This window comes from Pseudophryne corroboree (assembly GCF_028390025.1).
Source record: "Pseudophryne corroboree isolate aPseCor3 chromosome 3 unlocalized genomic scaffold, aPseCor3.hap2 SUPER_3_unloc_15, whole genome shotgun sequence".
Taxonomy (NCBI): Eukaryota; Metazoa; Chordata; class Amphibia; order Anura; family Myobatrachidae; genus Pseudophryne; species Pseudophryne corroboree.
The window spans coordinates 669,845-683,407 of record NW_026967503.1 but is presented as its reverse complement, the minus strand read 5'-3'; the positions used below and the strand labels follow the sequence as shown (position 1 = coordinate 683,407).

The 13,563-nt window shown below is 49.3% G+C and overlaps 1 protein-coding gene across 2 annotated transcripts in view; it reads left to right on the top strand.

Moving 5' to 3' along the window:
• The first annotated feature begins 9,099 nt into the window (after positions 1-9,099).
• The window catches only part of LOC134983445 (zinc finger protein 23-like), a 58,550-nt gene continuing 54,086 nt past the window's right edge, over positions 9,100-13,563 (top strand). For both annotated transcript variants that reach the window (XM_063949121.1, XM_063949120.1), the window contains exon 1: positions 9,100-9,162. The gene's annotated coding sequence lies outside the window, so the exon portion shown is untranslated. The remainder of the gene's footprint in view (positions 9,163-13,563) is intronic.

Genomic DNA, 13,563 nt, shown 5'->3' with positions numbered 1-13,563 from the left:
GGCAACAGGCTCACTGCTACGAGGGACTTAGGGGAGAAGAAGTGAACTCACCTGCGTGCAGGATGGATTGACTTCTTAGGCTACTGGACACTAGCTCCAGAGGGACGATCACAGGTACAGCCTGGATGGGTCACCGGAGCCGCGCCGCCGACCCCCTTGCAGATGCCGAAGAGAGAAGAGGTCCAGAAACCGGCGGCTGAAGACTTCTCAGTCTTCATGAGGTAGCGCACAGCACTGCAGCTGTGCGCCACTGCTCTCAGCACACTTCACACCAACGGTCACTGAGGGTGCAGGGCGCTGGGGGGGGCGCCCTGGGCAGCAATGATAGTACCTATTTCGGGCTAAAAATACATCACATATAGCCCCTGGGGCTATATGGATGTATTTAACCCCTGCCAGGTCTCAGAAAAACCGGGAGAAGAGCCCGCCGAAATAGGGGGCGGGGCCTATCTCCTCAGCACACAGCGCCATTTTCCTACACAGCTCCGCTGCTAGGAAGGCTCCCAGGCTCTCCCCTGCACTGCACTACAGAAACAGGGTAAAAACAGAGAGGGGGGGCACTTATTGGCGATATTACTAATATTTAAGCTGCTATAAGGGGAACACACTTCTTTAAGGTTGTCCCTATATATATTTATAGCGCTTGGGTGTGTGCTGGCAAACTCTCCCTCTGTCTCCCCAAAGGGCTAGTGGGGTCCTGTCTTCTATCAGAGCATTCCCTGTGTGTCTGCTGTGTGTCGGTACGTGTGTGTCGACATGTATGAGGACGATGTTGGCGTGGAGGCGGAGCAATTGCCGGTAATGGTGATGTCACCCCCTAGGGAGTCGACACCGGAATGGATGGCTTTGTTTATGGAATTACGTGATAATGTCAGCACGCTGCAAAAGTCGGTTGACGACATGAGACGGCCGGCAAACCAGTTAGTACCTGTCCAGGCGTCTCAGACACCGTCATGGGCTGTAAAACGCCCTTTACCTCAGTCGGTCGACACAGACACCGACACGGACACCGAATCTAGTGTCAACGGTGAAGAAGCAAACGTATTTTCCAGTAGGGCCACACGTTATATGATCACGGCAATGAAGGAGGCTTTGCATATCTCTGATACTGCAAGTACCACAAAAAGGGGTATTATGTGGGGTGTGAAAAAACTACCTGTAGTATTTCCTGAATCAGAGGAATTGAATGATGTGTGTGATGAAGCGTGGGTTACCCCCGATAAAAAACTGCTAATTTCAAAGAAGTTATTGGCATTATATCCCTTCCCGCCAGAGGTTAGGGCGCGCTGGGAAACACCCCCCAGGGTAGATAAGGCGCTCACACGCTTATCAAAACAAGTGGCGTTACCGTCTCCAGAAACGGCCACCCTCAAGGACCCAGCTGATAGGAGGCTGGAAAATACCCTAAAAAGTATATACACACATACTGGTGTTATACTGCGACCAGCAATCGCCTCAGCCTGGATGTGCAGTGCTGGGGTGGCTTGGTCGGAATCACTGACTGAGAATATTGATACCCTGGATAGGGACAATATTTTATTGACTATAGAGCATTTAAAGGATGCATTTCTTTATATGCGAGATGCACAGAGGGATATTTGCACTCTGGCATCAAGAGTAAGTGCGATGTCCATATCTGCCAGAAGAAGTTTATGGACGCGACAGTGGTCAGGTGATGCGGATTCCAAACGGCATATGGAAGTATTGCCGTATAAAGGGGAGGAATTATTTGGGGTCGGTTTATCGGATTTGGTGGCCACGGCAACAGCCGGGAAATCCACCTTTTTACCCCAGGTCACCTCCCAGCAGAAAAAGACGCAGTCTTTTCAGCCGCAGTCCTTTCGTTCCTATAAGAACAAGCGGGCGAAAGGACATTCATATCTTCCCCGAGGCAAAGGAAAGGGTAAGAGACTGCAGCAAGCAGCTCCCTCCCAGGAGCAGAAGCCCTCCCCGGCTTCTGCAAAGGCCTCAGCATGACGCTGGGACCTTACAAGCGGACTCAGGGGCGGTGGGGGGTCGCCTCAAGAATTTCAGCGCACAGTGGGCTCACTCGCAGGTGGACCCCTGGATCCTGCAGGTAGTATCTCAGGGTTACAGTTTGGAATTCGAGACGTCTCCCCCTCGCCGGTTCCTAAAGTCTGCTTTGCCAACGTCTCCCTCAGACAGGGCGACGGTATTGGAAGCCATTCACAAGCTGTATTCTCAGCAGGTGATAGTCAAGGTACCCCTTTTACAACAGGGAAAGGGGTATTACTCCACGCTATTTGTGGTACCGAAGCCGGACGGCTCGGTAAGACCTATTCTAAATCTGAAATCTCTGAACCTGTACATACAAAAATTCAAGTTCAAGATGGAGTCACTCAGAGCAGTGATAGCGAATCTGGAAGAAGGGGACTTTATGGTGTCCTTGGACATCAAGGATGCTTACCTCCATGTCCCAATTTGCCCTTCCCACCAAGGGTACCTCAGGTTCGTGGTACAAAACTGTCATTATCAGTTTCAGACGCTGCCGTTTGGATTGTCCACGGCACCCCGGGTCTTTACCAAGGTAATGGCCGAAATGATGATCCTTCTTCGAAGAAAAGGCGTATTAATTATCCCTTACTTGGACGATCTCCTGATAAGGGCAAAGTCCAGAGAACAGCTGGAGGTCGGAGTAGCACTAACCCAAATAGTGCTCCAACAGCACGGGTGGATTCTGAATTTTCCAAAATCCCAACTGATCCCGACGACACGTCTGCTGTTCCTGGGGATGATTCTGGACACTGTTCAGAAAAAGGTGTTTCTTCCGGAGGAGAAAGCCAGGGAGTTATCCGAACTTGTCAGGAACCTCCTAAAACCAGGAAAAGTGTCTGTGCATCAATGCACAAGAGTCCTGGGAAAAATGGTGGCTTCTTACGAAGCGATTCCATTCGGCAGATTCCATGCACAAATTTTTCAGTGGGATCTGCTGGACAAATGGTCCGGATCGCATCTGCAGATGCATCAGAGGATAAACTTGTCGCCAAGGACAAGGGTGTCTCTGCTAGGGTGGTTGCAGAGTGCTCATCTATTAGAGGGCCGCAGATTCGGCATACAGAATTGGGTCCTAGTGACCACGGATGCCAGCCTGAGAGGCTGGGGAGCGGTCACACAGGGAAGAAACTTCCAGGGCGTGTGGTCAAGCCTGGAGACGTCTCTTCACATAAATATACTGGAACTAAGAGCAATCTACAATGCTCTAAGCCTGGCAAAACCTCTGCTTCAGGGTCAGCCGGTGTTGATCCAGTCGGACAACATCACGGCAGTCGCCCACGTAAACAGACAGGGCGGCACAAGAAGCAGGAGGGCAATGGCAGAAGCTGCGTGGATTCTTCGCTGGGCGGAAAATCATGTGATAGCACTGTCAGCAGTGTTCATCCCGGGAGTGGACAACTGGGAAGCAGACTTCCTCAGCAGGCACGATCTTCACCCGGGAGAGTGGGGACTTCATCCAGAAGTCTTCCGCATGATTGTGGTCCGTTGGGAAAGACCAATGGTGGACATGATGGCGTCCCACCTCAACAAAAAACTGGACAGGTATTGCGCCAGGTCAAGAGACGCTCTGGTAACACCGTGGGTGTACCAGTCAGTGTATGTGTTCCCTCCTCTGCCTCTCATACCCAGGGTACTGAGAATTATACGGCAAAGGGGAGTAAGAACGATACTCGTGGCTCCGGATTGGCGAAGAAGGACTTGGTACCCGGAACTTCAGGAGATGCTCACGGAAGATCCGTGGCCTCTACCTCTAAGAAGGGATCTGCTTCAGCAGGGTCCTTGTCTATTCCAAGACTTACCGCGGCTGCGTTTGACGGCATGGCGGTTGAACGCCGGATTCTAAAGGAAAAAGGCATTCCAGAGGAAGTCATCCCTACCCTGATTAAAGCCAGGAAGGAAGTGACCGCACAACATTATCACCGCATTTGGAGAAAATATGTTGCGTGGTGTGAGGCCAGGAGGGCCCCGACGGAGGAATTTCAACTGGGTCGATTCCTACATTTCCTGCAAACAGGATTGTCTATGGGACTCAAATTGGGGTCCATTAAGGTTCAAATTTCGGCCCTATCGATTTTCTTCCAGAAAGAATTGGCTTCAGTTCCTGAAGTCCAAACTTTTGTCAAAGGAGTACTACATATACAGCCCCCGGTTGTGCCTCCAGTGGCACCGTGGGATCTCAATGTAGTTTTGGATTTTCTCAAATCCCATTGGTTTGAGCCGCTCAAATCGGTAGATTTGAAATATCTTACGTGGAAAGTAACCATGCTGCTGGCCCTGGCCTCGGCCAGGCGAGTGTCAGAATTGGCGGCTTTATCGTACAAAAGCCCATATCTGATTTTCCATTCGGACAGGGCAGAACTGCGGACGCGTCCTCAGTTTCTCCCTAAGGTGGTATTAGCGTTTCACTTGAACCAGCCTATTGTGGTGCCTGCGGCTACTAGCGATTTGGAGGACTCCAAGTTGCTGGACGTTGTCAGAGCATTAAAAATATATATTTCAAGGACGGCTGGAGTCAGAAAGTCTGACTCGCTGTTTATACTGTATGCACCCAACAAGCTGGGTGTTCCTGCATCTAAGCAGACGATTGCTCATTGGCTTTGTAGTACAATTCAACTTGCACATTCTGTGGCAGGCCTGCCACAGCCTAAATCTGTCACTGCCCACTCCACAAGGAAGGTGGGCTCATCTTGGGCGGCTGCCCGAGGGGTCTCGGCATTACAACTCTGCCGAGCAGCTACGTGGTCAGGGGAGAACACGTTTGTAAAATTCTACAAATTTGATACCCTGGCTAAAGAGGACCTGGAGTTCTCTCATTCGGTGCTGCAGAGTCATCCGCACTCTCCCGCCCGTTTGGGAGCTTTGGTATAATCCCCATGGTCCTGACGGAGTCCCCAGCATCCACTTAGGACGTCAGAGAAAATAAGAATTTACTCACCGGTAATTCTATTTCTCGTAGTCCGTAGTGGATGCTGGGCGCCCATCCCAAGTGCGGATTGTCTGCAATACTTGTACATAGTTATTGTTACAAAAATCGGGTTATTGTTGTTGGAAGCCATCTTTTTAGAGGCTCCTCTGTTATCATACTGTTAACTGGGTTCAGATCACAGGTTATATGGTGTGATTGGTGTGGCTGGTATGAGTCTTACCCGGGATTCAAAATCCTTCCTTATTGTGTACGCTCGTCCGGGCACAGTATCCTAACTGAGGCTTGGAGGAGGGTCATAGGGGGAGGAGCCAGTGCACACCACCTAGTGGTCAAACTTTTAATTTTGTGCCCTGTCTCCTGCGGAGCCGCTAATCCCCATGGTCCTGACGGAGTCCCCAGCATCCACTACGGACTACGAGAAATAGAATTACCGGTGAGTAAATTCTTATTTTTTATTTAAAAAAAATAGATAGTAACACTATCTTTAAAAAAAAGCTTTTTATATATATATATATATATATATATATATATATATATATATATATATAAAAACACTATATGAACTTGAATATGAAAAGAATAACTTCTATTATTCCCCTTTCTTGAGTTTTTTTATTCTTAGGAGTATCACACAACTCCTTATAGAAGCGTACATGCACCTAACATTACCTGTATAATAATAACCATACACAGAAACCTGCTCCCCCAGTATTATACTAATAACAACAGGACACCCCATTCTGCTCTTCCTTTATAGTAATAATAAAATGACACCACAGGCTGCTCCCCCTGCAAAAAAATAATAATAATGGGACAAAACAGGCTGCTCCCCCTGTATTATAATAATAATAACAACAGGACACCACAGCCTGCTTCCCCTGTATAATATTAATGACAGAACACCACAGGCTGCTGCCCCTGTATAATAATAATAAGTGGACACCACAGGCTGCTCCCCCTGGATAATAATAATAACAGGACACTATAGGCTGCTCCCCCTGTATAATAATAATAACAGTACACCACAGGCTGCTCCCCCTGTATAATAATAATAATAATAACAACAACAACATGACACCACAGGCTGCTTCCCCTGTATTATTATAATAATAATAATAATAACAACAACAACTGAACACTACAGGCTGCTCCCTGTGTATAATAATGACAACAGTACACCACAGGCTGCTCCCCCTGTATAATAATAATAACAGGACACTACAGGCTGCTCCTTCTTTATAATATTAATAATAGGACAACAAAAGCTGTCCCTCCTGTATAATAATAATAATAATAATAATAATAATAATAATAATAATAACAACAGGACACCACAGGCTGCTCCCATGTATAATAATAATAATAATAATAATAATAATAACAACAACAACAACTGCACACCACAGGCTGATCCTCCTGTATAATAACAGGACACCACAGGCTGCTCCTATTGTATAATAATAATAATAATAACAACAACAACAACAACAGGACACCACAGGCTGTTCCCCCCTGTATAATAATAATAATAATAATAATAATAATAATAATAATAACAACTGTACACCACAGGCTACTCCCACTGTATAATAATAGGACACCACAGGCTGCTCCTCCTGTATAATAGTAACAGGACACCACAGGCTGATCATCCAGAATAATAATAATAACAACAGGACACCACAGGCTGCTCCCCCTGAAGAGTAGGATGCCACAGGCTGTTCCTCCTGTCTATTATGACAACACAGGATGCTACCCTTGTATATTATTGCAACACAGGCTGCTCCTCCTGTATACTATGACAAAACAAGGTGTTACCCCTGTATATTATGACAACACACCCCCTGTATACTATGACAGCACAGGATGCTACCCCTGTATACTATGAAAACACAGGCTGCTACCCCTGTATATTATGACAATACGGGCTGCTGCCTCTGTATACTCCTCCTGTATACTATGACAACACAGGCCGCTCCCCCTGTACAGTACAATGCCACAGGACACAACACCTGTAATGTCCCATGTATGGAATTACGGTAACAGTGGGATCTGCGCCACATGTATTACGGTAATGGCGAGGTCTGCGCCACCTATATCACAATAATGGAGAGGCCTGCACCACCTCTACTACAGTATCGGCGGGGGCTACGCCACCTGTATTACAGTAACGGCGGGGTCTGCGCCACCTGTATTACAGTAATGGCGGGGTCTGCTCCACCTGTATTACGGTAATGGCAAGGTCTGCGCCCCCTGTATTAAGGTAACGATGGGGCCTGCGTCACCTGTATTACGGTAATGGCGGGGTCTGCATCCCCTGTATTATGGTAGCGGCAGGGTTTGCGCCACCTGTATTACGGTAACGTTGGGGTCTGCGCCACCTGTATTACGGTAACGGCGGGGTCTGCGCCACCTTGTATTACGGTAACGGCAGGGTCTGTGCCCCCTGTATTACAGTAACGGCGGGGTATGCGCCACCTGTATCACGATAAGGGCGGGGTCTGCGCCACCTGTATCACGGTAACGGCGGGGTCTGCGCTCCCTGTATTACGGTAACGGCGGGGTCTGCGCCACCTGTATTACGGTAATGGCGGGCTCTGCGTCACCTGTATTACGGTAACGATGGAGTTTGCGCCACCTGTATTACGGTAACGGCGTGGTCTGCACCACCTGTATTACGGTAAGGACAGGGTCTGCGCCACCTGTATTACGGTAATAGCACGGTCTGCGACACCAGTATTATGGTAAAGGCGGAGTATCTACCACCAGTATTACGGTAATGGTGGGGTCTGCGCCACCTGTATTACGGTAAGGGCGGGGTCTGCACCACCTGTATTATGGTAACGGCACGGTCTGCGCCCCCTGTATTACGGTAACGGCGGGATCTGCGCCCCCTGTATTACGGTAACGATGGGGTCTGCGTCCCCTGTATTACGGTAACGGCGGGGTCTGCGCCACCTATATTACGGTAAAAGTGTGCTCTGCGCCACCTGTATTACTGTAACAGGGGGTCTGTACTACCTGTATTACAGTAACGACGGGGTGTGCGCCACCTGTATTACTGTAACGGCACGGTCTGCGCCACCTGTATCACCGTAACAGCGCAGTCTGCGCCACCTGTATCACCGTAACAGCGCAGTCTGCGCCACCTGTATTACGGTAAGGGCTGGGTTTGCGCCACCTGTATTACGGTAATGGCATGGTCTGCGCCAGCTGTATTATGGTAACAGCGGGGTCTGCGCCACCTGTATAACGGTAATGGCAGGGTCTGCGCCTCTTATATTACGGTAATGGCAGAGTCTTGCGCCACCTGTATTACGGTAACGGCGGGGTCTGCGCCACCTGTATTACGGTAACGGCGGGGTCTGCACCACCTGTATTACGGTAACGGCGGGGTCTGCTACACCTGTATTACGGTAACGGCGGGGTCTGCTACACCTGTATTACGGTAACGGCGGGGTCTGCGCCACATGTATTACTGTAATGACGGGGTCTGCGCCACCTGTATTACGGTAACAGCGGGGTCTGCGTCACCTGTATTACGGTAACGGCGGGGTCTGCGCCACATGTATTACTGTAATGACGGGGTCTGCGCCCTCTGTATTACGGTAACAGCGGGGTCTGCACCACCTGTATTACGATAACGGCGGGGTCTGTGCCACCTGTATTACGGTAACGGCGGGGTCTGCGCCACCTGTATTACGGTAATAGGACACTAGAGTGTCAGCCACCTGTACAGGGATAATGCAGCACCAGAGGCTGCTCCAGCTGCACTATAACAAGGCACCAGAGGCTGCTCCCCCTGTAGTACAGAACCTGACACCAGAGCTGCTCAGCCTATAGAATAATAATAATAATATCATTACCTGCTGCCAGACACAGCAATGGCTGCTCTCTGCTCCTGCTGCCTTGTGGGAATGATAGAAGGAAGGTGGAGCTCAGACCAGGGGAAAATGGCCGCCGCTCCTGACGTCACTACACGGCCAGGGAACCTATTGCTGCTGCAGGACTGGTCTACAAGAAAATGGCTGCCAGCCTCCTGCACTGAGGACATGCATGGTAATAGTCATTACAGTGGAATGGTGTAGGAGGGGAGGGGCCAGTGACCGGGAAGCAGCCTGTGCCAATCATAACTTGCTTCCGGTCTGTGTGTTCCACCTTACTTCCGGTCACTGCATTCCATTTCACACAAAGGAAGCCTCAGTATCCGTAGAGATCAGGTAATGGCGTCTTACTATACAGGGGGAGCAGCCTGTGGTGTCCTGTTATTATTACTATACAGGGGGGGCAGCCTGTGGTGTCCTGTTATTATTACTATACAGGGGGGGCAGCCTGTGGTGTCCTGTTATTATTACTATACAGGGGGAGCAGCCTGTGGTGTCATGTTGTTGTTGTTATTATTATTATTATTATTATACAGGAGAAGCAGCCTGTGGTGACCTGTTATTATTATTATTATACAGGAGAAGCAGCCTGTGGTGTCCTGTTGTTGTTATTATTATTATACAGGAGAAGCAGCCTGTGGTGTCCTGTTATTATTACTATACAGGGGGAGCAGCCTGTGGTGTCATGTTGTTGTTGTTGTTGTTATTATTATACAGGAGAAGCAGCCTGTGGTGACCTGTTATTATTATTATTATACAGGAGAAGCAGCCTGTGGTGACCTGTTGTTGTTGTTATTATTATTATACAGGAGAAGCAGCCTGTGGTGTCCTGTTATTATTACTATACAGGGGGAGCAGCCTGTGGTGTCATGTTGTTGTTGTTGTTGTTATTATTATTATTATACAGGAGAAGCAGCCTGTGGTGACCTGTTGTTATTATTATTATTATACAGGAGAAGCAGCCTGTGGTGACCTGTTGTTATTATTATTATACAGGAGGAACAGCCTGTGGAATCCAGTCATTATTATTATACAAGAGGAGCAGCCTGTGGGGTCCTGTTATTATTATTATACAGGAGGAGCAGCCTGTGGGGTCCTGTTATTATTATTATACAGGAGAAGCAGCATATGGGGTCCTGTTATTATTACTATACAGGGAGAGCAGCCTGTGGTGTCCTGTTGTCGTTGTTATAATAATAATACAGGGGGAGCAGCCTGTGGTGTCCTGTTGTTATTATTATTATTATTTTACAGGAGGAGCAGCCTGTGGTGTCCTGATATTATTATTATTATACAGGGGGAGCAGCCTGTGGTTTCATGTTATTATTATACAGGAGGAGCAGCCTGTGGTGTCCTGTTGTTATTATTATTATTATTTTTATTATTATTATTATGTCAGCTGCAGAGCATTACTACACCACTGGCAGTGTGACAGCTGCAGAACATTACTACACCACTGGCAGTGTGACAGCTGCAGAGCATTACTACACCACTGGCAGTGTGACATTACTCACTGGGTGACGTGTCAGCTTCAGAGCATTACTACACCACTGGCAGTGTGACATTACTCAGTGTGTGACACGTCAGCTGCAGAGCATTACTACACCACTGGCAGTGTGACAGCTGCAGAACATTACTACACCACTGGCAGTGTGACAGCTGCAGAGCATTACTACACCACTGGCAGTGTGACTGCTGCAGAGCATTACTACACCACAGGCAGTGTGACAGCTGCCGAGCATTACTACACTGGCAGTGTGACAGCTGCAGAGCATTACTACACCACTGGCAGTGTGACACGTCAGCTGCAGAGCATTACTACACCACTGGCAGTGTGACAGCTGCAGAACATTACTACACCACTGGCAGTGTGACAGCTGCAGAGCATTACTACACCACTGGCAGTGTGACAGCTGCAGAGCATTACTACACCACTGGCAGTGTGACAGCTGCAGAGCATTACTACACCACAGGCAGTGTGACAGCTGCCGAGCATTACTACACTGGCAGTGTGACAGCTGCAGAGCATTACTACACCACTGGCAGTGTGACAGCTGCAGAGCATTACTACACCACTGGCAGTGTGACAGCTGCCGAGCATTACTGCACCACTGGCAGTGTGACAGCTGCAGAGCATTACTACACCACTGGCAGTGTGACAGCTGCAGAGCATTACTACACCACCGGTATTGTGACAGCTGCAGAGCATTACTACACCACTGGCAGTGTGACAGCTGCAGAGCATTACTACACCACCGGCATTGTGACAGCTGCAGAGTATTACTACACCACTGGCAGTGTGACAGCTGCAGAGCATTACTACACCACTGGCAGTGTGACAGCTGCAGAGCATTACTACACCACTGGCAGTGTGACAGCTGCAGAGCATTACTACACCACTGGCAGTGTGACTGCTGCAGAGCATTACTACACCACAGGCAGTGTGAAAGCTGCAGAGCATTACTACACCACTGGCAGTGTGACAGCTGCAGAGCATTACTACACCACTGGCAGTGTGACAGCTGCAGAGCATTACTACACCACTGGCAGTGTGACAGCTGCAGAGCATTACTACACCACCGGCAGTGTGACAGCTGCAGAGCATTACTACACCACTGGCAGTGTGACAGCTGCAGAGCATTACTACACCACCGGCAGTGTGACAGCTGCAGAGCATTACTACACCACTGGCAGTGTGACATTACTCACTGGGTGACGTGTCAGCTGCAGAGCATTACTACACCACTGGCAGTGTGACATTACTCAGTGTGTGACACGTCAGCTGCAGAGCATTACTACACCACTGGCAGTGTGACAGCTGCAGAGCATTACTACACCACTGGCAGTGTGACAGCTGCAGAGCATTACTACACCACTGGCAGTGTGACATTACTCAGTGTGTGACACGTCAGCTGCAGAGCATTACTACACCACTGGCAGTGTGACAGCTGCAGAGCATTACTACACCACCGGCAGTGTGACAGCTGCAGAGCATTACTACACCACTGGCAGTGTGACAGCTGCAGAGCATTACTACACCACCGGCATTGTGACAGCTGCAGAGCATTACTACACCACTGGCAGTGTGACAGCTGCAGAGCATTACTACACCACTGGCAGTGTGACATTACTCACTGGGTGACGTGTCAGCTGCAGAGCATTACTACACCACTGGCAGTGTGACAGCTGCAGAGCATTACTACACCACTGGCAGTGTGACATTACTCAGTGTGTGACACGTCAGCTGCAGAGCATTACTACACCACTGGCAGTGTGACAGCTGCAGAGCATTACTACACCACTGGCAGTGTGACAGCTGCAGAGCATTACTACACCACTGGCAGTGTGACATTACTCAGTGTGTGACACGTCAGCTGCAGAGCATTACTACACCACTGGCAGTGTGACAGCTGCAGAGCATTAATCCACCACTGGCAGTGTGACAGCTGCAGAGCATTACTACACCACTGACAGTGTGACAGCTGCAGAGCATTACTACACCACTGGCAGTGTGACAGCTGCAGAGCATTACTACACCACTGGCAGTGTGACTGCTGCAGAGCATTACTACACCACAGGCAGTGTGACAGCTGCCGAGCATCACTACACCACTGGCAGTGTGACAGCTGCAGAGCATTACTACACCACTGGCAGTGTGACAGCTGCAGAGCATTACTACACCACTGGCAGTGTGACATTACTCACTGGGTGACGTGTCAGCTGCAGAGCATTACTACACCACTGGCAGTGTGACAGCTGCAGAGCATTACTACACCACTGGCAGTGTGACATTACTCAGTGTGTGACACGTCAGCTGCAGAGCATTACTACACCACTGACAGTGTGACAGCTGCAGAGCATTACTACACAACTGGCAGTGTGACAGCTGCAGAGCATTACTACACCACTGGCAGTGTGACTGCTGCAGAGCATTACTACACCACAGGCAGTGTGACTGCTGCCGAGCATCACTACACCACTGGCAGTGTGACAGCTGCAGAGCATTACTACACCACTGGCAGTGTGACAGCTGCAGAGCATTACTACACCACCGGCAGTGTGACAGCTGCAGAGCATTACTACACCACTGGCAGTGTGAAAGCTGCAGAGCATTACTACACCACCGGCATTGTGACAGCTGCAGAGTATTACTACACCACTAGCAGTGTGACAGCTGCAGAGCATTACTACACCACTGGCAGTGTGACAGCTGCAGAGCATTACTACACCACTGGCAGTGTGACAGCTGCAGAGCATTACTACACCACTGGCAGTGTGACTGCTGCAGAGCATTACTACACCACAGGCAGTGTGACAGCTGCTGAGCATTACTACACCACTGGCAGTCTGACAGCTGCAGAGCATTACTACACCACTGGCAGTGTGATAGCTGCAGAGCATTACTACACCACCGGCAGTGTGATAGCTGCAGAGCATTACTACACCACTGGCAGTGTGACAGCTGCAGAGCATTACTACACCACCGGAATTGTGACAGCTGCAGAGCATTACTACACCACTGGCAGTGTGACAGCTGCAGAGCATTACTACACCACTGGCAGTGTGACAGCTGCAGAGCATTACTACACCACTGGCAGTGTGACAGCTGCAGAGCATTACTACACCATCGGCAGTGTGACAGCTGCAGATCATTACTACACTACTGGCAGTGTGACAGCTGCAGAGCATTACTACACCACCGGAATTGTGACAGCTGCAGAGCATTACTACACCACT